The 27,985-nt window shown below is 34.3% G+C and overlaps 1 protein-coding gene and 1 pseudogene across 3 annotated transcripts in view; one reads left to right on the top strand and one right to left on the bottom strand.

Moving 5' to 3' along the window:
• The window catches only part of GRID2 (glutamate ionotropic receptor delta type subunit 2), a 1,472,825-nt gene that overhangs the window by 956,819 nt on the left and 488,021 nt on the right, over positions 1 to 27,985 (top strand). The gene's annotated exons all lie outside the window — the stretch shown is intronic.
• On the bottom strand, positions 3,221 to 4,238 carry LOC112932677 (carbonyl reductase [NADPH] 1 pseudogene; annotated as a pseudogene).

Here is a 27,985-nt window from a genome sequence, read left to right as displayed (position 1 = left end):
GTCTACAAATAATGACAGTTTAATTTCTTTCCAATATGAATGCCTTCTATTTTTTTTTTCTTGTGTGATTGCCATGGCTAGGACATCCAGTACTATGTTGAATAAAAGTGGGGAGAATGAACATCCTTTTCTTATTCTAGAACCTTAGAGGAAAAGCTCTGGTTTTCACCATGGAATATATTAGCTGTGAGTTTTTTATTTATGGCCTTTATTATGTTGAGATATGTTCCTTCTAATCCTGCTTTGTTGAGAGTTTTTATCATGAAGGTATATTGAATTTTGCCAAATGTTTTTTCTGTATCTATTGAAATGATCATATGTTTTTATGCTTTGTTTCTTTTAAAGATTTTATTTATTAAAATGAAAGAGAAAGAGACAAAGAGCAGGGGAATGGGCAAAGGGAGAAGCAGACTTCCCGCTGAGCAGGGAGCCCAATGCAGGACCCTGGGATCATGACCTAAGCCAAAGGCAGACACTTAACCAAGTGCCCTGATTTTATGCTTTGTTTTGTTTATGTGGTGTATCATCTTGATTGATTTGTGAATACTGAACCATCTTTGCATCCCTGAAATAAATCCCACTTGATCATGGCAAATGACTTTTTTATGCTTGTTATTATTTTGTTGAGGATTTTTTGCATCTATGTTTATCAGGGATATTGGACTGTAGTTTTTGTTTGTTTGTTTTTTTGTGGTGCCTTTGTTTGGTTTTGGTATCAGGATAATGCTGGCCTCATAGAATGTATTTGGAAGCTTCCCTTTCTTTTTGATTTTTTGGAATTCTTTGAGAATATGTATTAATTCTTCTTTAAATGTTTGGTAGAATCGACCTGTGAATCCATCTGGCTGTGGACTTTTATTTTTTTTAGTAGTTTTATTTGGTTTTGTTTTATTACCAATTCAATGTTGTTACTTGTCTGCTCAGACAAGTAAGCAGTCTGTTCAGATTTTCTATTTATTCTTGGTTCACTTTTGGAAAATTATATGTTTCTAGGAATTTCTTCCATTCCCTTTATGTTTTCCAATTCATTGGCATATACTTTTTCATAATGTTCTTTTTATAATTCTTTGTATTTCTGTGGTGTCAGTTGTTATTCCTTCTCTCTCATCTCTAATTTTATTTTTTATTTTAATCTCTCTCATCTTTTTTCTTTTTTTCTTGATGACTCTGGCCAAAGGTTTATAAATTTTCTTTTCCAAGAACCAGCTCTTGGTTTTATTGATTTTTTTTTCTTTTCTTAGTATCTATGTCCTTTCTTTCTGTTCTGATGTTCATTATTTCATTCCTTTTACTCATGTAGAGAATATTATGCTAAGTGAAATTAGTCAGAGAAAGGCAAATACACATGATTTTACTCATAAGTGATTCTAAAAATAAAAACAAAAACAAATGAGTAAATAAACAAAAAAGCAGAATCAGACTTAAAAATACAGATAGCAAACTGAATGTTGACTTATAAGAGGGAGGGTGGGAGAGATGGGCAAAATGGGTGAAGGGGAGTCGGAAATACAGGTTTTCAGTTACAGAATGAATAAATCATGGAAATAAAAGGCACAGTAGTATAATGAATATAGATTATCAATTAATGATATTGCTATAAATTCATGGATATGTCCATATTAATCATAATTAGGCACTAAACTCCCAGAGTATTTGACCTCTCACCAGCTAGTTTTCTAGTACTTTAAAGAGGATATCAATATGCCTTTTAAAAATAGCTTTAAATATGTTTATTATCTTAATTTTTGAAGTAGTTTCATTAATGCATACCTATGCCAAAATATATCAGTGAGCATACTCTAAACATATGCACCTTATGCTGCATCAGTAACATTTCAATGAAAAATTTAGAGAAGTATGTTTCATTGCAGACCTAATTATATAAATAAATATAAATAAATAAAACGTCTTTGATCATCGAAACTTATATTTTTAATTTTTATGTAAAGTCTTTGATTATCCAGATGTATATAAACATACGAAGAAAATAAGATATCCACTTACATGTTTTACCTCATATTTTACCAAGGAATGTGAATGTAATGATCATATGTTTTCCTAATTAATTTTATAATGCGAATTAACTAAATAGCTCTTTTATACTTGCATATCACCACTTTTGGGATTCTAGTTGTTTTCTTAATTCTTTGAAATGGCTATATTTAATATTATCTAAGTAATTCAAGGTGTGTATTAAGAGTATTTGCATTTCTGCTGCCATTATCATTAGTAATGCACAGTTGAATGTATTAGAAGGGTAATAGATTGCTTTTTTTTCCAAATGTAACACATTGCCTATGAGATATCAAAGTCTATAGTTTCCTTTATTGCTTTATATGGGAAAACTTAGGTGAATTAATTTTTTATGTAGGTTATATTTGTAGAAACTGAAATTAGCTTTTAAATTATTCTCACTTTGTAATTTAGTTATATATAATTCATGATTAGTTTAGAATTATGTTATAAAAAGTATTGATACTTTGCCACACTTGAGAGGGTGATTCTCACTAGCCTGTCTAATCAACATAAGTCCATGGGGTTTATTACAAAATCAATCTTATATTACTATATTTTGAAAATAAAATTTTCTTTATGCTTTCAATTGCTTTTTCTTATTCTCTATATTATCTGTATAAGAGGAACTGATGTCATCTATTATATTATATCAAATTTTAATAATCAAAACACACCTTTTGGGCACATTGCCCATAATATTTTTTCAAAAAAACAAGAAAATCCTATAATGAATAGAAATAATAGAATATTAAAATATAAGATATAAGAAAAAATAACTAGATATTTCTTTATTTATTAGAAATTTGCAGCTTAAAAGGGTGACACCCTTTGCATACTACTACATTAAATAATTTGAATAATTTTTTAATAAATGAATATTCATTCATCTCTGGGTTCATGATTTCATGTTTTCTGTCACTGTATTACAGAAGAAATCAAAAACACCTTCATGCAATTAGTAGCCTATTCTAACTCCATGCTAATAGGGATATGTTATACATTTTCTTTTCTTTTCTTCTTTTCTTTCTTTTCTTTTCTTTTCTTTTCTTTTCTTTTTTCTTTCTTTCTTTTCTTCTTTTTCTTTCTTTCTTTCTTTCTTTCTTTCTTTCTTTCTTTCTTTCTTTCTTTCTTTTCTTTCTTTCTTTCTTCTTTCTTTCTTTCTTCTTTCTGTGGAAAGGCTTATTATTGAAAATAGAAGAATCCTTTTGGTCAAAGGAGGGGGTTATCCTAAAGGGTTCTGTGGATGAAGGCCCGAATTAAGCTCACCATTGTTCAACTTTTTTTTTTTTTTTCTCCGTAAGAAACTCTCCATGAGGCCCCTCAGAATCTGAGGGCAAACGGGCCAAGTAGACAGGGGTCTCTGCTCCTACTTCGGGGCTCTTAGGGGCTTTAGGTCCTGCCCTGTCTGTTCTCACCCACCCAGGGCAGCAGGCATTCAGGAGGATCTTGTCACCTCTCCTCTGCTCGCTCAGCTTCCTGGCATGGATTCTGGACAGGACAGTGACACCGATTTTTGTCACTCCACAGGCGGTGTCAGGCCAGCCCTCATTCCTGTGCACGCCCTTCTTTGTGTCTTGCGCGAACTTGTTCAGGAGCCCCACCAACTCCTCCTCTGTGGTGTCCTCACTTCCAAACTCCTGCTGTCGTTCTGGGCTGCAGCTTTTAAACTAGGGCTCGCACACTCACCACGGAAGACACATTCACCACTCTGCCTTGGGCTTTCGTTAGAGGCAGCAGTTCTGTGCACACACCTCAGGTTCCAAAGAAGTTTGTTTTCCTGGTCACTTCTGCTTGCACGCGAAACGGTGTGGGATCGTTAGTCTTGAAGGCGATGGCCGCGTCGTTGAGCAGCAGCAGGTCCAGGCCCGCGTGCTCCTAGCGCAGGAGGTCGCGCAGGGCGCGGATGCTCTGCTCCTCGCCGATGCCAGCAGGTGGGAGGGAGCGCGGGCTCCGGCCCTCGGCCTGGAGCTGCTGCACGGCCGCCCGCCCCGCGCCCCGTCCCGCGCCCCCGGCACCGCGTCCCCCGGGAACCGCGGCACAGGCCCACGCCCTAGTTGGCTCGGGGCAGCAGCGCCACGCGGGGGGCGCCCGAGCGCGAGCAGGTGGGCTCTGCACACCTGCAGGTGGGCTCTGCTCCGCGGCGCCCCGGAGTTTTCGCGCAGGCTTCCGCGCCTAATTCGAGCAAATTTAAATAAAGCAAAAGGGAAGAGGAATTGAAGCATCAACCGTTCCTTATGCTCAAAGCATTACTGTTTTATGTTGTGACATCTGGTTTTTACAAACACTAAAAATATAAAGCATTGTTTTGTAACCCAATAACCAGTCTTATAATATGGTAGTCATGAATACTGGTTTGTACTTGAGGGGCAGAAATCCGACTGCTCTAATAGGCTGATTATAGGATTATTATGGAGTTTCTGGTTCACTTGTGGCACATTTGGGTGAAATGAATTATAAACTATGTTCCCTGAAATCCTATCAATATAAATATAGAAATACAAGATACACAAGGTGGCAAGAATTGCACTGCAGAGATCTTAACTATACTCAGCAGTTTACATCCTGGGCTCGTCCTTACTGAAATGTTGGCTTGTAGAAGCAAAAACGCAATCACCAAGGCCCAACCAGCACACAGTTCTGTGACCTCTGTGTAGGTACTTGGGCTTGAGAGTAATGAATGATCAGTGCCAGACTGAGCATCCTGTTCATCACAGATCACTGGGACTGGGATTAACTATGCACTGACACAGTATACATATCATGAATCAACAAATATATGTCTATCTTTCTCAATTCTTAGTTAAAGAATCACCAGTGATGCATTTTACAAACTTCAGTCCCAAAGATTATAATTGAACGCTTTCAAAGGGGCTCAAAATCTGTATTTCTAACAAGTTGATGTCTACACTTTAAGACACACTGATTTATAGGAAGCTTCAAAGTATTTAGATATATTGGGAACTACCAAAAAAAAAAAAAAAAAAATGTGATCACTGCACCTAAGTGTTTTTCAGCCTCTTTGTGGGACTAGGCGTGTATACAAGTCAGTATTGATGAGAGGGTCTTATAAATGTCTAATATATTACATGGTGTGAGTACTATGTGAGATTCTATAATTTTGCAATCACTAAGTCTGGGATTGCCACAAGCATCAGGAAATAATAGAGGAAAGGATAAAGGAAACTTCCAAATGGAATAAATTATATACAGAGATTAAAAAGGTGAGAGTGGGCATGACATGGTTAAAGGGCCAAGTCTTGAATATCAGCTTAAATATATTGATTGTAGTAAATTGAATAAATGCTTATATTGAAAGAGAAGCTTGGAAGGAGAGTATGTATTCCTATTGTGGAGAATTTTCATAGACACTCTAACAATGTGCTGACTACCCATCTAGCCATCTACCTAATCCAGAGGTTGGCAGACTTTCTTTATAAATATTTTAGGCATTGTGAGACATTTATGGTCTCTGTTGCATAGACTTTTCTTATGATATATGTATGTATGCATTTTTTATAATTCTTTAAAAATGTAAAGCTATTATTAGCTCAAGATTGCGTAAAAAACAGGCAAGGGGCCAAACCATAGTTTTCTGGTCTTATTTACACAACTTCTGGCTTCTTCTACAAAGTGTTTGAGTGAACCAAAAGAATAAAATATATATTAAAGTATTAAAATGAATAATAGAGAATCAGTAAAAAAATGATATAACAGAACTAAGTCAGTGTGTCTAATAAAGGAAAACTAAGAAGCAAAAATATCAAAGTACACTCAAGTCAACTAATATCATTAAGATATTTGAGTTTGGGAATTGGGTTCCAGTATCTTAAAAGCCCAAAAAGACATGGTCAGTTACATAGGTCTTATTTTGGGGATAATAAAACAGGCTAGTCCCCCTTCTTAGCATTCCCTTTCTAAAAGCAGTGCCCCACAGAGGACTTTATTCTCTTCAGTGGTTGTATTTGTAAACCAAATATAAATATGGCTGTTTTGAAATAATCTTTTGATAAAGGCTGATAACATAACTGTGAATGCTCAAGAAGGCAATTCTGGAGGGTATTGTAACCTTAATACATAGTATTTTAAGGTCCCAGGCTGATTCAAGAAGGAAACATAAAATACCTTGAAATTGGATGTTCTTCAAATAATTATACACATATATTCCCCACTTCAATTTACAGGGATTTTTAAATCATTTGTTTTTGTCCAATTATATAAGAATTACCTATTCCTTGTAGAAAGCTTGGGGAATAAGAAAAATCATCCATAATTTTAGTACTCTGAATAATATCCTTTTAATATTTTGGTGGGTTTCCATTATTATGTTTTACAAGCCTGTATGGATATATTTTATGGTCATAACTTAAATTATGCAAATATTCCTGTATTTTTGAGTGTTTAGGTTTTTTCCATTTTTACTCTTTTAAGTGTTGTAATGAATGCAATGAATAGATTTCCAAAACTGAAATTGCTTTACTAAAGCGTATAGCACTTTTTGAAAGCTTTTAAATGTTATTTCCAGTGTTTTCTTTTTTTCAAGAAGTTTCCCGTACCTCAAGCAGCTATATCAGGGTGTCTATTTACAGAACTCTGCCTCTTTAGTCCACTTGTCAGTACTAAGGAGTCACATTGTTGTAAACTCTTGATAACTACAGGGGGAAAAATGAGATCAATTTGCATTTCTATTATTATTAGTGTCAAATAAGCATAGATTTTCTTCCTTTTTTTTTTCCTTTGGTTATACATATTCCTCTCTCATTTATATTTTGCAAGCATAGTATTTCTATCAGTTTTTGTTAGAACTTTCCATGCTAAGGTTTTTTACCCTTTGTCATTTTTTTATAATATTCCTCTAATGGATGATTTGCTTTTTATTCATTTTTGTTTTGACTCACAGGAAGTTGTAATTTTAATACAGTCAAATTCCTTTCCTTATGCTTTTATATACTAAAGTTTAAATAGTGAAAGCCTTTCCCAGCAAGAAACCAGACTTACAGAGACTTGCTCCTTCCACAACCCTTTTTATGGTTTGAATATCAACAGTTATTTTCTCTATCCATCTTAAGTTTTTGTTTGTATTTTATGAAGAACTAAATTAATATTTTGTTCAAGTAATTGAACAATTTTATCTATAGTCAAAAATTCATCCCTTCCCATTGATTTGTGACGCCTTAAATAATTGTGTATTACATTTTAAATATGCTTAAATCCTAATATATCATATTAGGATTAAATAGATAATTTGACCTGCCTTCATGTGTATGTTCCTCAAACTAATTTCATTTGCCTTATAATTAGTGGATCATCTTCCCAGAGTCCAGCTGGATGATGATCCTGATTTTTAAATCTTACAGATTTTAATTTCTGTATCTTTTTTATGTGTTGGAGTTGGTAATTTGAAAAGGAATGTCAGAAACAACTATTCAGATAAAAACCATTGTAAAAAAAACAAAACATTCTGTCCTTCAAAAGCAGGCTACTACTAGTTTGTGACAAAGACTCTAAATCATTACAGAGAAACACATTTATCGTCTTAATGGCTATGGAATAGGAACATAAAAGTCAGCTAAAAGTGGTTTCAATTCATTAAAATGAATTTGTTTGTTTTTAGGCAGTTGAGAAGAGAGAGTCCTGTTTTGTGTCACTTGAAATTATTATCTGATCTGTGATGATTCTTGCTGAACTTGTTTTTTGCAATGTTATTAAAATTCATGTTACATTCAGGCAGCAAATAATAGGGATCCTATGTAAAACTCCAATTCAGTGCAGAAGGGATTTTTGTGCATAGATTCAAAGATCCAAGAACAATCACTGAAATATGTAAATAAAATATTATTATTTTTGGCTTCTTTATAATTTTTATCACAAGAAATATTGAATGCAATACATCCAATTATTATTCATTAAATATGACACTAGGAACCCAGTAGTTTAAGTAATTTACATACTTAGTAATGCTTCTGTCATTTTCAGGAAATTCTTTATTTGATATTGGTTATAAAGTGATCTTATCTGGATAAGGTCTTAGCAAAATTATGGTTAACAAGATGAGGATTAGCTCCTTTGAGGCTTTAAACAGTGGTAAAAAATAATCTTATTTTTTTCTTTGAAGTTAAGCTTTCTAATGAAACAAGCTGTATGAGGAGATACTTTTAAGCCTTAAATTGAAAATTCTCTTGAGGATATCAAAGCTAAAGCATATATCCTAAGTATGGGAAGGAGAAATAAGCTTCCTGGTTGACCTCTGGTTCCTGTGTTCCACAGTTGTTGTTGTTTCCCAGAGATATGCTCTTAGTGCCTATGTTTATTCGATTATTGCTTCTGAGTCCCATGCAAAGAGCTATGTTTAAGTTTGATTATGATTTTACAAAGTCCAATAAAGTTAAAATTATGTAAATTCCTGGTAGTCTCTTCAGGATTCCATTTTGCCTGTTCCCTCATGAAAGTGTTCAAAGCTCATTTGGGCTCTAAGTATCGCTGTTGAATCAGGAGCTAAAAAGATAAAGTCCACAGTTTGCCTACAGTTGGAACATGTAAAAACTTGTCTCAATTTACTGAAAAACAAATCCATTTACAACAGATGGAGGACAGGTGCTATCATCTACATGCTAGATTTAGGAAAATTGTTCATTTAATTTTTCTTAACTCCCTAATCTCTTCAATCCAGCTATGTTGTGAACAATCTGTAGAACCACTTTATCAAATGAATATGAAGTGATTAATTTAGAAATTGTAGGAGATACTCATTCTATAGAGAACCAACTGAAATGTAGCCTGTAACACTGTTAGTTATAGGAGAGAGAAAAAGAAATATCATCCCTAGGCATATTATGTGAGCCATCTGTGTTGTTTTTATATATCCAGAATAGCACCACCATTCTCTCTCTCTCCTTTTCTCTCTCTCTCTTTCATACACATACACACTCAAAGATTTGAGTTCATGACCTAAGCTGGACCAATCATGGCATCTCTCATACCAGCCTTGTAGATCCCATGGTCCAGTAATAAACTTGTCAGCCAAGATAAATCAACCAGAATTTTTCCCAGCATTTTTATAAGGGAAACCCCTGAGAAAGGGATCTCTCTCCTTTTGATCCTAAGCTTTAAGAATAAAAGCCCAAAGGTGCCTGCAGTCCTGCTTCTTGGAGATAACCAGACTGACAGAATAAAGTTGACACTCAGAGAGAAGGTGAGAGGCATAGAGAGATTGCAAATGGTATTTTATCCCTAAACAATCCAGTAAATTTGGCAGGAAGCTTGTAATTTATGGATAAAAGGAGACTTTGTTTCTAAATCTATTTCATAATGTGTAGATCATGTTCATTTCTTCAATAAATTATAGTAAAGGTGAGGCCCTTATGACCTCACCTAAACTTTACCACCTCCTCATAGGCCTTATCTCCCAATATAGTCACATTGGGCTTCCCCATATAAATTGGGGTGGGGGGATACAAACATTCAGTTCATAAAAACAAAAAACAAATAAAAACTATAGGGTAAGATAAATTCAGCTATAGGGTAGGGTGAATCTAAGACATCACAGGACTATATCCTTAGCTGAAATAAGGTCTCCCACAATGATTTTGGTGAAGTAAAAATAGATTTTAATTAGATATAGATTTTGTTAGGTAGTTCCTTCACCTCTTGCATGTTACATTTTATCTAGCTCAGGCTGGGGGGAAGTCAGAGAAGATATAATTATACAAATGAATACATAAAATAAAGAAAGACCAATAACTTACTAAATTGCAGCCAGATATCTAAACTGGCAACTGGTATCTTGGTGAGAAAAATATAAAAGCACTAAACCAAAGCACATCCATCATCTCAGAGAGTTGAATTAAAAAAGAAGAAAGAAAGGCTTGTTGCGTGATCTTCAGAGCCCATGTTCTGTTAGATTGATGGAGAACTGAGTGAATGGTTCTTCCTTTCCTGTGCCTATTTTCAACTGATGAGGAGAAATACAAGTTTTATGACTGAACATCATAAAATTATGATAATGATGGAATCTATTTCCTGAAACCATATTTCTACAGATATATAATTTTGAAATCAAGAAGAAAAATTAGCATGTCAGTATCTTTTAATTCAGGGTCATATCCAGACATAATGCAAGATAATTTTAGTCAATGCTAGGAAGACTCCATGTCTAGAATAAAATTGTGGTCAGCCCAATGCAGTAGTTCTTAAGCTTTGTTGTACCTTTAATCGCTTGAGTACTGTTAAAATAAATACCCAGTGCCTGCTTACCAACCCAGATCAATTAAATCAGTCTCTTGGGATGAGACCTGGCTTTTTAAAAAGCTTTCTGGATAATTCTACTGTGTAGAAAACCACTACCCTAATGTTGAGGAGCCATGGTCTAATTTAGCAGTGAGTTAAATTCCTCATCTGAAATTAGAAGGCCTTGTCTGTATTGACTAAACTGTTCTTGTTAGTCAACATTTGGGTGCAGAAATTTCACATTAAGATGGACAAAGCTCACTGGAGAATCATCAAGACAAATAAACAAGTCAAATAAAATCAAATATTACAGAGTGGCAACTGAAGATTGAAGTGTACAGTTGGGGAGGAGTTTAGGGAAGTGTAATTTTCTGGGACTAAATGAAGATTATGGACATTCAATGTTGTTCTTTATTTGTAAATTCTACTGAGGCAATAAGTCTTACTAAGTGGTCTCCCTTGAAAAACTAACTGGAGGATGTTGTCATAAGCAGCACTAAAGCAGAGAATTCAGTAAAACTTAGAACCCAAACTTCACTCAAATATCCTTTCAGGGACTCAAATATGTAGAAAAGAAAGTCCTGTTCTCTCTTGGGCAGATTGTTAATGAAGAAGAGGATCACATCCTGGGCTGCCTCTCAGCACACCATGGAAGGGACAGGAAAGAGTTGTTGCCATTTGTAGTAAAAGTCTACTTTTCCTGTTTTCCAGTCTTTCTGAGATTTACATATGATTTCTATAATCCTTTAGGAATGATGTCTTTGCCATAATCAGCTTCTGTTTCACCCTCAAAGAAGGTAGGCACAGCAGGAAGTTGAAGTATTCAGATTCTTTTTCCCAAGTAAGCAAGTGAAGCTATTAAATTCCTCTAAGCAAGTATGTTTCTTGCATAGAGTAGTATTTAAGGAACTTGACTCTCTAGCAAAATGTAGTTGAGGAAGAAAAAACAATAGGCAAAAAGATGAGCTAGAAAACCAAAGTAAAAACTATTTTAAGGCAGTGAGGACCTAAACTATCTATCTACATGCACATGCTGGAGGCCATAGGATATCACGGCTAAAAATGTAACAGGATGGTGAATTGAAAAGCTTTTTTGTGACATCAAGATGCAATACAGATGACTTTCTAAAATGGATACAATACCAAAACAAAAATTTGTCAGAGGAGGGGGCAATAACTTAAATTCTTAAGTGCCCTACTCCCATAGAGGATATAAGTGTAATATAAGTGTATTGGAAGTTAAGAGTTTTGAAGAATTTCTTTAGAGAAAGCTATTAAGTCACCATGAGTCCTTCTGCTGAGGCACCCCACCCACCCAACTTCCACCACAGAGAGTTGGAGAAGGTTTCAGCCTCCACCTCAGTCAAGAGAGAGGGTGTGAGAGAGTCTAACTGGAAAATGTGATAGGTATGTCCTGTAGGTTAAAGGACAGAAGCCTAGTGGCTGATTCATGCCCCTTAATCATGAGTAACTGATCTGTGATAGCTGATTGAAGGAGAGACTGATGCTACATTATGTAATATGAATTCATAGTGTTCATAGGGCAAGTTATACGTGTGTCCTATGGATGAGGTATTAGACGTACAGAAGATAGAATATCTCTTGTCTGGGTCATTTTAGGTCCCATCCTAAAGGCTGCATATAGTAACAAATAGATCTCACTAGAGAAACTTTGCTAAAGAATCCAGAGGTACCGCCAGTATCCTAAGGATTGGGGAAGAAGAAGTTAGCAATCAGTGAGAATAGATACAAATTCTGTGTGATAGGAACATCCATGAAAATGCATGTTGGGAAGAGAAAACTTAAGTGTTGTGGTTTCCAAAGAACCTATTAAAGTTGTACATCCAGGACCTAAAACATAAAGAAATAACTTTCTTGGTTTCCTTTTTCCTCTTCTGCCTTCCTGTGCTTCAACTGTGAAGGAGCCAGATACCCCAGTTAGGAAGCTAAGGTGGCAAAAGTCATAAAATAGATGGTTAGAGAATGAGAAAAAAAGTCAACCAAATGTCCTCAGCTGTAAATATCCTACCTGCATGTTGGAGGAGGGAGAGAAGCCTCAATATCTAATCTGTATCAGAGTTTGAATTTTCACTAAGGCTAGAGATTTTTAAATCACTGAATTAAAAATGTGACCATTAGTCAGTTTATTGCTTAAGAATAAACAGAGAAATCATGGGTCCTGTCTGAATTTTATCTGAGAGTAAAGGAAAATTAACTCTGAAGAATAAAAGGATTATGAGGCACACAAAAAAATAAGGTTTTTTAATGGTACTTTATGAGTGTTGCCTATGCAATTTAATACTTACAAAACTCAACGTCAATACATAATTGTTATAATCTGATCAAGGAAGGCATAGTCTAATAATCACATTTATGTCTTTGTAGTATTTTGTAATTTCACACACATTCATTTATTTGAAGACATATTCTGAAAATAGAACAGAAATAAGTTTCTCTCTTTTACAGAAAATAACTTGAAGATCAGGCTAATAAATAGTATATTCAAGATATTATACATGTTGGAGTAGGTTTTGAAGTTAGGACCAGAATCCAGATATACTGTCTCTGAATATTACCTAAGGGCACAGCTCCTTATGTAACAGGTAGCCTTCAAAATGTCCCTAAAAGTTGTTTCTGTGAATTCATTCAGTTAAAATTATTGATCTTCCATGTACCAGGTATTGTTGAGGATTCATTATGGAAGAAATCAGAGAATTTCATTACTCTCATGGAACTGTCATTCTAAGGCAGAGGAGCAAACAATAAACAAATAGAGCAAACAAATGTAAGGATCCATCAAGTGGCAAATTTTGTGAAAATATAAATAAAACAGGGATAGTGACTGTTAAGAGTGAGAATTGATGCAGGGTGCTCTCACTATACTTTAAGCCTTTAGAAAACAGAGTCTATTACTGTTTGGTTCACTTTTGTATACAGACTAGTTGGTTTACAAGTTGGCACAAAGTAACATTTTCAGTCTTGCCATTAAGACTCAGAACTACAAGACTAGATTTAAGAAAATGAGAAAAATTGAAAGGCAGCTTGAATGTATTTATTACTGTAACTTCTCAGAAGGATCGCTAGCAGACTTAAGAAAAAAGAAGTAAACAGTTTTGAATAAAAATGAGAGTTTGGATAATCCATGAATTTCATTTCTCATCACTTTTCAATTTTATAAGGTTTTATTTAGCTCCACTGCAGAATTTTAGGAATGGCCACAGAAACTTAACACTCTAGTGAGTGAGAGAAACAAGTACCTTCTTAGCTCTGGCTTCCATTTACAAGAAGGAACTAGGAAACTTTAAAGCTATTCTAAGACTTACATTTCTTTGATAGGACGGTTGGCTGTGCATAAATGCTGGCTCTGGCTACAGGACTAGAATCTTGAGAATAATTTAGCTTTTCAGAAAAAAATATTGTGTCTGTGCCATAGAGTCTAGTCTGAGATTTTATTTTGTTTGTTATTTTCTGAAAAAGAAACCTGTTCTATTTTCTGAATCAAGTTCAGATTTTCAAAAATATACCAGCTATTTTGAGTTATACTTCAAATATGATCATATTTAGTGTAAAATCCAGTGGTTTCAGTGTATTCACATTGTCCAGCCCTTACCATTATCTATTTTAAAGATATTTTTAACCTTAAATCTGAAGAAACTCTGTACCCAATAGAAGTCACTCTCCATTTGTTCCTTCCCCCAAACTCTGGCAACTGGAAATCTTTCTCACTCTGTGGATTTGCCTACTCTGTACATGTCACATAAATAGAAACACACAATATGTGGATTTTCATCGTTGACCTCTTTCACTTAGCATTATACTTTCAAGACTCACCTCTGTTGTAGCATGGGTTGGTATTTCATTCCTTTTTATTGGTAAATAATATCCCATGGTCTGGATTTAATTCATTTGCTTATCCATTAGTTGATGAATATTTGATTTGTTTCCACTTTTTGGCTATTATGAATAATGCTGCTATGAATTTTTATGTACTAGTTTCATGTGACCATATTTTTTTCATTTCTTATGGATACTTGGATTTTTTCATTTCTCTTGATCAACTATGTGTTTAACATTTTGAGGACTACCCAACTGCTTTTTCAGTGACTGTACTGTGTAACATCCCCATCAGCAATGTATGAGGGGTCCAATTTCTTCACATTCTCATCAAGACTAGTTATTATCTATTATTATTATTATTATTATTATTACAATCCTAGAGGGTGCTGGGTGATATCTCATTGTATTTTGATTTACGTTTTTTTAGTGGCCATTATCTAGCTCAATATCACTAAGACTTAAGTTTTCTACTAAGACTTACAGTTTTAACTTCTTACGTTTAAGTCTGTGATCCATTTGGAGTTAATATTTGCACATTATTATGTGAGGGTGAGGCCCAACTTTATTCTTTTGCATGTAGACCTCTGGTTGTGCCAGCGTCATTTGATGAAAACAACCTGTTCTTTACCCGTTGAATGTCCATGGCTCCTATGTCAAAATACAATTGACTAAAAATGTGAATCTATTCTTCTGGACCCTCAGCTCTGTTCTATTATATGTCTGGCCTTATAATAATACCACACTGTCCTGATTGCTGTTAAGTTTATAATTGGAATATGTAAGTCTTCAACTTTGCTCTTTTTCAAGATTGTTTTGCATTTTCCAGTAAACGTTATGATCAGCTTGTGAATTTCTGCCAAACAGGCAGCTAAGATTTTTGATAGACATTGTTTTGAATCTGTACATCAAATTGGAGAGCATTACCGTCTTAAAAGTATTGTCTTTCAATCCATGAACATGTGCTGATTTTCCATGTATTTAGATCTTTAACTCCCTTCAACAATATTTTATAGTTTTCAGCATACAAGTCTTGTACCTCTTTTGTTAATTTCATTCATAAATACTTTTTGATTCTAAGTGGAATTGTTTTATTAATTTTATTTTGGATTGTTTATTATAATATACAGAAATATAATTGATTTTTGTCTATAATCTTGTATCCTGCAGCCTTGCTAAAGCAGATATAGTTTCTTATTTCTTTTATTTATAGTTTCTTATATATACTGCATATACTTGCTGATTTTAAATCAAATACAGAATAATTAGCAAAACTACTACTCCTATGCTTTAAAAAAAAATCAGACCTTATAATAATTTAAGTATTTCTCTAATATCTTTGGCTTCTGTAGTCATCAGCAAATATTTTCAATAGATGCTATAAAAAGCAAAATAGATAGCAAAACATACCCCATATGATCCTTGTTCCCTATAAGCATATGATCTATTGGAAAAGATGGTGGGCACACATAAATGTCTTTATGCTATGAGCCAAAATCAAGAATCAGTTGCTTAACCGACTGAGCTACCCAGATACCCCTTATTTTGTTTTTAAGATATATATATTTGCCTTTCTATGTTAAGAAATAAACCTTTTGTTTTATTTCACTTCAACTTAGAATTGCTATTAAGCAAGTTGAAAGTATTTAATGTGTCTACTAATTTTACTTGCAAAATAGCTGCATAGTGCCACAGTGAAAAATAAATAGACACATGGCTCTAGCAAAGTTAGCATACTTGCAAATAGAGGATTACCAGTGGATGTCCTTTAGTTTATTTTTTTTACTCTATATATGTAGTTTGTTGTTATTTATAATTTAATGTTATAACAAATCATAAGACAATTGAGCTTTAAACTTTTAGTTGGCAATTAAAAATAATATCACTTATGCTTAGTTAATATTTCAAGTGCTTATTAGCTATTTGTTATAAAAACTTTAAAATAACTATAGTTAATTTTTAAATATAGAGGTAATTTAAAATTTATCTATAATGTGATTATTCTTTACCATTGCTTTCTAAATTTAGATACATTTTGACTATATTAGCCAACTGTAAATGTGCTATCCATAGTTTCATCACATCTATTAAATGAAGGGAAGCCACTCTAACTCACCAAGACTTTCATCTCCACCTCCACTCCATTCACACAAGACTTAGTCCTACAGTGCCTGCTCATCTTTGTAGCATTAGTTTCTATAATAGTGCCTGGTATGTGAGTAATAAGTGCTTCTTTAATGAATGAAGAGACTAAGAGAGGGAAAATCTACTGAAGTTTTGAGGAAAAATAGAATTGAGTATTGAGAAGTTTCCAAAGAGAATATTAGGCAAAAAGAGATGCATAAGATTTCCATGATCAGAAAAGAGGGGACATATGAGATGTGAACAAGTCTATGGAAGTGAGAAGGCGATTGAATCTGAAGAAAGGGAGAAGATAAGTGTGATTCAATTAGACACAGGTGTGGGCTTTATCTGGTCTCCTGTCAAATCAGTACCCCCCCCCCCCATTGTTGGTGGGTTTTTCTCTCTCCCTCTCTTTTTTTAAATGAAGCTTTATTGGAACACAGCCATATCCATGTGTTTACGTATTATAATGGTATGCTTTTTGTACTATAATGGTGGTGCTGAGTAGTCGGGACAAAGACCATAGGCCCACAAAGCCTGAAATATTTACTTTCTGGCTTTTTATAAGAAAAAGTATAGGGCACCTGGGTGGCTCAGTTGATAAAGCATCTGCCTTTGGCTCAGCTCATGATCAGAGGGTCCTGGGATCGAGCTCCACATTGGGTCCCTATTCAGCAAAGAGCCTATTTCTCCATCTCTTTCTGCTGTTCCCCCTGTTTGTGTTTTCTCTCTGTCGAATAAATAAATACAAATTTAAAAATAAAAGGGAAGTGTGCCAGCTCCTGGAATAGAGCATCCATGAAAGCAAATAGTGAGGAATAAGATAGGGAATTATGATGTAGAATGCAGAGCATTTAAACTTATGGCTGAAGTGTTTGGACTCTTTGTATTTAAGGTAGATCAGAGGAACAATGTGGATCAATTTGATAGATCACCCTGGCAATAACATGCCTTTTACAAGTTGTGAGATTATTACAACAGTGAAAGAAGTCATTTGGAGAGAACAGTTAGCCAACTGCTAAATATGGAAGATGGTCAGGACCTGACCTATGGTGGCAGAGAGGAGAGGAGATGATGGCAGTAGAGAAAATAATAGAAAAGGACTGATAATAGAACAATAAATGCTCAAGGAGACTCACTGAGAATGTGAAGACATGGATGGAAAGAGATGCCAATCATGATTCCATGTTTTCAGTAGTAGGTTACTGAAAGAATAATGCTGCTCCTGCTAAAAATTGAGAAAACCATGGATGGAATATGTTGGCTTCGAAGGAATGATTTTGACTTTTATTGTAAGCCATGTTACTTGATGAGATAAGAAATCTCAATAGAAATGTCTGACAGGTAATCAGAAATGCGGGGCTGGCGTTCAAAGGCAGAGATTGAAGTAGTGGTATTGATTTGAGAGGCAGCGGTAAAAACTGTGAGACTAAATGAGATCTCTGAGGGAGAGCTGGCAAGGGCACAACACAGGGTGGAGGAACAGTTCGTAGGGCTGGGAAGTGCTCACTCCTAACGGGCAAAGGAAGAAATACACAGCAGAGGTAGCAGCAATTTTATGGGCAGAGCAAAGCATCACATTATTTAGAAAGCAGCTTCAGGATGGATCCAGCTATTAAAGGATCCAGCTATTTCAATTAAATTTTATTTGAGTAGAGAATCAGAATACAAAAGCCTTTATAAGCAGCTCATGGTCTACTGAAGGAAAGAGTTTTAAATAGAAAAACAGAAGAATCTTTACAGATATAGGAACATTTTTATTATAAAATCATAAGAAAAAAATAACTTTACGCAAGGAAGTTAAAGAATGTTTCATAATGACTCTTTGGTGTCTTTAAGGGAGGTCTTTGTGAACAGAAAAGATGATGTAGGAGTCGCTTTGGTTTTAAAATTAGCATACAACTTATTAAAGTGACAAGTCAAAGTATCTACTTCCTTACTAAGATTTTACCTTTATAAAGCCTTTAGTTGTCAGTCTCTCTCTCTTTTTTTCAATCTCGCTGTCCTCCTTCTGTTTTAACACTTTTAAAACTTTGAATATTGGGACGTCTGGGTGGCTCAGTGGCTGAGCTTCTGCCTTTGGCTCAGTGCGTGATCCCGGAGTCCTGAGATGGAGCCCCACATTGGACTCCTGCAAGGAGGCTGCTTCTCCCTCTGCCTATGTCTCTGCCTCTCTCTCATGAATAAATAAAATCTTAAAAAATAAATAAAACTTTGAATATTTAGTCTCACTTAAAGAGTTAATTAAATACCTTCAAATATTATAAAGTGCAATTGTAAGTTAGTATGTATGATTACCTTTCCAAATACTCTGCCTCAGTTATACAACTAACAAAATGTCCTAAGTATTCTAATAGATTCATAAACATGTGGCTTCTGAAATTTTTGTGTAAGTGCCAATATGATAAATAAACTTAATAAAATTTCTGCGTTAAAATAGCATCTAAATTAGTTATTCAATCATATTCCTCCAATTAGGTACATTGCAAGTAGACAGATTTTGAACTTGACTAGTACATAAAGTAGTAATATATCTAACACCAAGATATAAACATGTCTGGTTTTATTCTCTTAAAAATATCTGTTATTAATTTGGAATTCCTCTAGATTTAAAAGAATCTTTTCTATTAAAGTAATAATAAGGTAATCTGCAGAAGTTTGGGGGATACTGAGCCAAGATATTAAAAGGCTTTGTTCAGGATTATATTGGAATATACTGAGGTCTAGAAATAATCTTTTAACATAACTTTATAAATTGGAAGGACTTACGTGATATGGGTCTCTGATCTAATTATGTTAAGTCTGTAACTCTCCCACATTTGTACATGACTTGATTAGATTTTATATATTTTTTGACTCCCTAAGATGTATAAATGCCTTTTTCCCCATACTTTAAAGACCTTTAATCTTGATAGAATCTTTTATTTTTTATATCCACTAAATCCACACATTTATTATGTATTAAAACTGATAGCCAAGTTAATTGTGACATACCTCATTGAACTGATATATTCAGAAAATATGAAGTCACGATAATTCCAGGGCTCTGTGATACTTTCTGTGTCAGCACCTTCATGTGAGTAAAGCAAAAGTAGTTGATGTGACTGGGGAAATTGGCTCACATTTTGAAGGCATTGTATAAAACTGCAGAGTTTGGATTTTATTCCATGTGACAGGTTTTGGAGTGCATGTCTGTGTGCATGTGTGCATGCATGTGCATGCATGTATGGAGTTTTTAAAACATATATTTTATAAAATATATTTTTAAACATATACACCTGAAATTGTTCCTTACATATGAATCTATTCTCTATGTTATCTCCTGTCATATAGGCTTCTGTTGAATTATAAAACCAGTAGGTTGCAAAAGAGTGAACTTAAAAAATTTCCCCTGGAAAATTTCTTTATCTCTTCTTTATGGTTCTGTATTCTCCTGGTTTGAATAAATCTAGGTTTATGATTCTGTATTCTCTTGCTTCCTAGATTTACACCCCTCCTGTTTGAGTAGGTGCTTTGTATTTTATGGTTTAAATGGGGAGCAGGATTTTTATTATCTGATTAACCCTGACTATGGGAAACATAGATTATGTACCAGTCAGCACTCCTAGTCATCACTTAAAGATCTTGCAGAAAATCTGATTCTAAAAGATATGAATAGTTATTCAAATGTAATAATATTATGATTTAAACTGCTTTGAGTGAGGCTGAATTCCTTTAAGATATTAGGCAGAACAAATCGGCTTATCCCTTTCTTTTTGTGCTTATTTGGTCTGAGGAAAATGAAGTATGAAATTCAATAGTCAGCAAGTACTTGACTGCCTATTATATGCCAAACACTGTTTCAGGCACAGAAGACACAGCCATGTACAGAATACAGAAAAATAAACAGACCCTACCCTGGGGGTTGGGTGGGGTTTCAATCTGGTGGAGACAGAGAAATGATATATATATATATATGTATATATATAGCCTATAAGGTCTCTGGGAGAGAGCTGACTTTGCAGGCTTTATGCGTGAGGATTTGGGTGTTTACTCTGAGTGAGAAGGTAGGTAAGCCATTGGAGAATTCTGAAAATGGGAATGACATTAACTGACTTTTTAACAGGATCAAGGCTATAAAGTACGTAGGGAAAGCTGGGATGTGTGACCAGACAATCTTTCTCCAAACTCTGCTAATGCAATCAGCATAATTCAGCAAAGCAATTGTAGATAATCAGAAGTGTGGGAAATCCGGATTTTAGTCTCTTACTGGCACCAGGTCATGTAGGTGAGTATCATTGTCCTGGGTGAAACAAATAGGTAATATTTGAAGTTTTCTCTTGCTTTAACTTCTTCATTCTGCATCCTTAAAAATGTTGGACCCCATATAAACAAATTTGGAAATCATATGAACCTTTCTCTTATTCAGAATACACTTACATGATTCATTTCTTTTTGTAATATAAAATAACAATAAATAACAATCTTCTAGAAAATTACTAAAATAGAACCTATAAAGTGTAAGTGTTGAAAAGCAAACAAACAAAACTAACCTCATTTTGCTAGTCTCACCATAGGTTTAAAGTTCATGTATACAATTACGGTAGAAGAGTGTAATAAAATATATTCTTGCATTTTCATCTCATTATCGATTGGTGGGATGGAGAAAAAGGGAGAAAAAGAGTTAAGTGCTCATTTTCTTTATAAGTACCACATTATTCTTTAATATGAGATTTTGAGATTGATTCTAATACTTAGGCTAGGCTGCAGAGTTTAAACTGCTCCAGAAGGGAGAAAATCGGTGCTTCCTTTAAGAATCTTTTTGCCTTAAAGGATTTTGGCAGGAAAATGCCAGCTTTTGCACAGGCCTGTCCTAAGGTAGTACACAGATCGCTTCAGGAGCCCAGAGCAGTAACACTCTTGAGCGATCTCCTAGGTGTTTCTACAGCCTCTTGCCCTCACTAGTCTCACAAAACGTTTTTGAAATTTGTGCCCACAATATACAGGAAGGGAAGGGATGCTATTTTAAATTCTCTGAGAACATGTATCTATAGGGATACAAATTTTAATTATGCCAATTTCTTCTAAACTTTGAGATGTCTCAGCTTGGGGGTTGTGTAGTGGCAGTTCATTCCCATTGCCTTGGGAATTGACATACTGACCTGGGGTGCTCATTTCACACCCTAGGGTGGTTTGATGTGGGCAATGGGAAGAAGTTATATACCACATCTGACTTTTCTGATCTATTGCCTCCTCTTTCAAAGTAAGTAAAGCCTTATGAGTAGCTAAACTAGCAACGCCACGTTATTTGGAAAACACTGAACTGGGACTTTAGTTACTGCTGAACTTTACAACACTTTTAGAGAATGGGTGAACCCTAGTGGCTTCATAGAATTCATGAAGATTTCTAAACCTAATTCCAGGTTGCACTTTATACAAGATAAGGACCTATCATATTCATGTCATAGAATTATATTAATGGATGCACTATGTAGTTCCAAGCATTAAACATTTTATAGTTAGGCTTCACTGTTCATTACTTTTGCACTAGCAGCCATTTTTTTCATATCTGGTTTGATTTTTCTTTCCTTAGAAGATGACAAATTTTCTACATTTTCATACTTTTTTACTGGCAGCTTCTTGTCTCCTTTTATTAATGTTTAAGTTTTCAATTTGCTACCCTAATGTGTCCATATAAGAGTAGCTTGGTTCATTACTATCAGAGGTAGAAAATGGAAACACAATAATATTTTTTTGCCAACTTTACTTCCTATTTATTTAAATGTAAATTGAAAATATTAGAAGTCATAGACTCAGCCACTAAATTTTTCATCATAGTTAAAATAAGTGAACACAATAGAAAGGGGTTAAGGGATCCCTGGTTGGCGCAGCAGTTTGGCGCCTGCCTTTGGCCCAGGGCGCGATCCTGGAGACCCGGAATCGAATCCCACGTCAGGCTCCCGGTGCATGGAGCCTGCTTCTCCCTCTGCCTGTGTCTCTGCCCCTCTCTCTCTCTCTCTCTGTGTGACTATCATAAAAAAAAAAATGCTTAGAAAGTGGTTACATTTTCAAATCCCCCCACTATTCTGTTTTTTGAAAATGGAGCGGGACCTTAGGATACATTCATATATGCTAATTTTTCTTGCAAACTTACAATAAAACTTACATAATTGTATAGTTGTGTGCATTATATGAATGAGATAATATAAGTATATTTTTTGAATACTATAAATAAAAATACATTTATAATATAAAGAACATTTTTGTGTTTTCAAGGAGATTTTATTCATTGAAAATGAAGGTGAATCAGTCATTATATTTACAATATCTGGCCTTCATAGTAGATGTTCAATATATATTGGATGAGTATGGCAAGGGGGAATGGGTGGGTGGTTAAATGAATAGATGCATACATATTATTTCCTCTAACCTAACTGCAGACCAGGAAAAAAGGACAAGTCAGTAATTCTTGTTTTGTTTTTTTTTTTTTTAAACACAAAAACTTTTCAATTTCTTGATATGTAGTTTAATTTTCTATACCAGAAAAAGTGGTATAATTAAAAGTACTCTATGAAATTGTGTGCCTAGTATGTAATACTTCCTTAGAAAGAAAATTGTAATACAAGTACTGTCCGAGTAATATTATGTGGTTGGACCATCGGAATGGTATTTTTATGACATTTCCTAAGTTTGTGCATTTCAAAGTGCCTTTAAAGTTCTGCTATGTTACACAATATTAGAATTCCTCATGGCTGAGAAATACTCCTTTGGCCAAAGATGTCTAGATGCTTCTTCTTATTTTATATTGTTATTTAAGAAAGATAGTGAATCTTCTATATATAAACCTTTATTGTGAAAAGGAAGAAAAGAAAATGTGCATTATAAAAGAAGAAGAATAGGCTTAAGTCTTAAGTCTTAACACAAATTTGCCTTTCTTATTAGACATTAAAAACAATACTAAATAGATAACATTATAAGATTCTAGTTACATTTAAAACATGAATGATTGTGTAGTTTTTTCAATATTTATTATTTTTATTAAAAAAAAATGTCTGTAAGGGACGCTAATTATGTATAAGCTCCTGATACTTCTAAGATCAAATATGTAAGTTAATGGCAAAATGCAAGTTTTAAAAACTTGTTTAAATTTAGCAGAAACATAATGCATTAAAGTATAGATTAAAATTCAGCCTTTTAAACAAGCATGTGGAGTGCTATGAAAGTCAAGAGTTGACAGTGACTGTAAATCTCCCTACTGATTTAGGGAAAAGATTGCATAATTGGTAATCAAGGCAATTTGTGTTTTTCTGAAATAAAACCTTGCACACTGAATTAGATCTAGAAAGACTAGACATTTTTTCTAAATCCAGGAAAAGTGATTTTTAGCCCATCTAAATTATCTTATGCTAAGATTTTAATAGTCTTTAGATACAATAAACTGTATAGTTTCTTTGGAAAGAATGTAATTTCTGCCTGAATGTGTCTAACTTCCAGATAGAAATAAATGTCAGAAGAATTATATTGTGAATATGCCCTTGAATTTACATAAAATACTGCAATAAGTTGTGACTGATGTGAAAAACACAATGGGACTATTACATAAGCAAAACTTTTGAGTATACTATAAAAATAGACTTCAAGCACCATACCAGTTGCAAACTAAAGCCCTCAATCGTAAGTAAAGGTCATTGGAATGTTGGTTTGATGATAATGAATGAGTTGCAGCATGTCACACCACCTGTTAGGAGGATGGATTAATTAGAAAATTTAGATTGCACCAATAAAACCAATACTAAGGATTGGCTCCTGGTATAACCAGACAATTTAATTTGGTTCCATGTCCAAACTTAGTACTATTTGCAACTTCATCTTCCTCCATTTTATAGCTTAAATCTGCATTCTAATTTTAAGAACTACATGTTCCTCCCTGAATTCCTACTATCTTTCCTTACTTCCTTGTCTGTGCTTGTTACCATTAATGTCACCTAAGAGCTTCCTCAGCACTGCTTCCCCCAGCCTCACTCACTCCCCTCCACCACTACCTCCCACACTTACCTTACATAAAGCTCTCTGTCACTCAAGACCTAGACCAAAGACTGACTGTCTTCTCTTTGGAACCTCTTCTGATCCCTTCCAGCAGGAAGAACTGTCCTCACAGTTATTTTTATTATGTTTTGTTTTGTTTTGTTGGGTTTTTTTGGATATGCAAAAGACTTTGCACATAGGTTGTGGAATCAGTCTTAATCCAGCCAATGTTGTATACAGTCATTAGATTAGCCCCTCTCACAAGATTATGCTTTGCCTTCTGAAATAAACTATTTTCTAAATTATAGTTTTTTGCATAAAGTTCATCATTCCTCTGAAAGTAATAATTAAAGAAATAAATTCCTTATGGAGTAGAACTTGATATCATAAAAAAGTCAGTGTCTTCCTAAGACTTAATCCAAACAGAAGTTTCTATTCTTAAAGTGAGCAAAATAATGATGGGATATTGTGAAGCTACAATAAGAAAAAAATAAATAAAATAAAATACCCAGCACAAGGTACTTGGTAATTTTTTCCTCTTTATTCCTAATGGCCTAAGTGAGAGAAGAATAAAAAGTGGTTAATTGATATTGTAGCTTACCCACCCATGTAATCAATCATCTTATTCAGGAAAAAAAAAAATAATGGAGTTGAATTCATTTTATGAAGAATTTTAGAAAATACTTGTTACTTTTTCTACAATGTTACTGTTCTGTTTATGAGGGAAAAGAGTCTGGAATGGAAGTGTAGGAAGAAAGAAGTATCAGGCTTTATCTAAATTACCTATTTGTCCAAAAATTAACCACAAGGAGCCAAGGTGATGGTGATGGGAGAACCTAGATCCTTCACTTCAAGTAGTCAGGAAGTTACAAAGGAGCAAGTCTCCACAGTGCTGTCCTAAGGCAAGGCAACTAGAATCTCAGTAGTAGTATTTCAAAAACTACTCTGTAACTTCTAATAGTGTCACAGCTTCAGATGAGAAAGTACAGATTAGGAGCATTTCTCATGGCAAGAATGCATTCAGAGAAATTCGCTTAATTAAGATGAGGTTAAGAGTTTAATGTAACTAAAAAACATTTGCTTCTTTTCATTTTGCTTCAGAATACATTTTAAAATATTTTACTAATATATAAACGTGTGATATCAATATGTTAGTCAGGTGGCTATGTTGATACTCTATTGTTGAACTAAAAGGCAAAATTCACTTAATCAAGTGATTATATTCATTGTAGTCACTTGACGATTGGTCTGATACTGTATTACTAATTCTGGAAGCAAAATCTAGTTGAAATTTCTCTATTACATAAATTTCATCAATAGCAATCTATCAGAATTACAGGTGTAAAAGCTTCCAGTGTGTTCTGAGTGAATGGATGGATAAATTAGAGGGCACTATTCTCTTCTTCCCTAGTTTGACCCTTTCTAATAATTGAACATAAGCAGCTGCTAACTAAAGATATCTAACTCTGATAAATTGTCTCCACATAATTAAATATCCCAAGATTTATCTTAATATAGGCATTTTCTATCAAGAAACATAGATTTGTTATCTTTCCCCATGATACTCTACTGGCAATGTCTTCAAATGATGTTAGACTTTTCTTCACTGAATGTCTTTCGCATTAGAGACAAGGATACAGGCACAATGAATGTATGCAATGGTGTGGTCTTTACATTGTTTCCAGAATGATATTGAGTTGATACAGCAGTTGCATTTATATAAGCATCAGAAAGTTTCGAAATAATAGCAGTGCAATCAAAATTATTATTATACTTAAGGATCTACTCTGTACTTAAGCAACCTCCAAACAGAGCACTTCTATTCCCTCCAAGTATCAGCTAGGTGTCTGCTGTTTGGAGTCCAAGACTTCGGAGTTTGTGCTAAATGCATGCACTGCCTGGGGCATTCCTGGTGCTCTCAGTGATGGACAGGTGGTATCCTGCCCCTTGTGTAGCACCAGCATTGCCCTCACATGGCCACCTTCTTGTAGAGGAAATGGAGTCGAACTGCCTCGGAGGCTCCATCTGTCCAAAGAGAATTGGCTAGCCTGTAACTCTAAGCTTCCTTACCTACATCTTTTTTTTATTATAAACATTAAAAATGAGACTATTCTTTCATATAATCTGTTTTCATTGAACTGTTAACCATACACTGATATTTTGTGTCAAAGTAAGAGTTTGTGTTTATAATACAACTTATTCTGATTTATTTTTGTCAAGGTTTGAAGAGGTCTCTTCACATGAGTTTTCCAAATTTATTTTTCTTGAATTTCCCCTGTTTAAGCACATTTCCTGTGCTTAATTTCTATGTTTTTCTCCATGTGATGTGAGAAGAAGCCTTGTTAAAGTGAGAAGCTTTGCTCTTTTGAAATAGATTTTCTGTTCCTTGACTGAATCTTTCTCAGTGATCTAAATTCTTTCCTATAATTTTCTTTCAAGATAAATATAGTATTTATCTCACTGTCAAACAATGTACATTCTTTTTTCCAAAAAAAACCCTATAATGTAGCAACACCCTTTTAAAAAGTTGAAGAAATCTATTTTTAAAATGATAAGTTCATTGTATGTATATATCATTATAAATGGTCACTTCTGATCCTGCAGAGTTTTATACAAAACTGTGGTAAATTTTGTGCAGAAGAAAGAAGCTCCATAGTTGGATGATTAACTGTCAGCCATTTTGTTTGAATGAGAGCATAATGAACCTTTTTGTTTTCTATTATCATGTTGACACAATCAGATAAACTTATGGAAGAAAAATGTTAGTTGAAGCAAAGAAAATAGAGGTAATTCCTTCCTACTTTTTTTCTTAAGAGACTGGATTCAGTGTAACTCTGAGAAACTCACTACATCTATTGCTTTATAAAGTAGCTTATTGAATGCATTGGGATATGTAGCAAACCCAGACATTGTTAGATTTCCATAGAGAGAACTCTTTTTTCCCCATTTTATCTCGCCTATTGAAATATCCTTTATGTCTCCTTAAGCAATTTTTAACAGTTACCCTAGAGTTTGCCATAAATATCTCTAGTTAATCAAAATCGACCTCTAAAGTATTTTTATATAATCTCATGTGTTGTATAAGGACCTTACAACAGTATATTTTCAATTATTCCTTCCCATCCTTTGTGGTACTGTTGTGTCACATCTTATTTTATTTTTTAAAAGATACATAATATTTGTGTGTATGTATGTGTGTGTGTGTGTGTTTTCATTCCAGTGTAGTTAACATACAGTGCTATTAGTTTCAGATGTACAATATAGTGATTCAGCAATTCCATACATCATCCAGTGCTCATCACACCAAGTATAGTCTTTAATCCTCATCACCTATTTCACCCATCCCACCCAGCCCCCTCACCTCTGGTAACCATCTGTTTGTTCTCCATAGTTAGGAGTCTGTCAGGGTGCTTGTCCAGCTCCATTGCTAGTGCATGCAACTCTTAATCTTGGGGCTGTGAGTTCAAGCCCCACATTGGGGGAGTTTACTAAAAAGTTTTTTTAAAAAAATAAACTATAAATTAAGAAAGAAAAAAAAATTTAAACTCTATTTTTTGGTTTGTCTCTCTCTTTTTTCTCCTTTGTTCATTTACTTCTTAAACACCACATATGAGTGAAATTATATGGTATTTGTCTTTCTCTGAGTGAATTCACTTGGCAATAAACTCTCTAGCTCCATCTATGTCTTTGCAAATGGTAAGATCTCATTCTTCTTTATGGCTGAATAAAATTTATATATGTATAAATTTATGTATATATATTTATATAAATACATGAATTTATA

Source organism: Vulpes vulpes, chromosome 4 (genome assembly GCF_048418805.1).
Source record: "Vulpes vulpes isolate BD-2025 chromosome 4, VulVul3, whole genome shotgun sequence".
NCBI lineage: Eukaryota > Metazoa > Chordata > Mammalia > Carnivora > Canidae > Vulpes > Vulpes vulpes.
The sequence above is the reverse complement of the archived record's forward strand: the minus strand, read 5'-3'. Positions and strand labels throughout refer to the sequence as shown.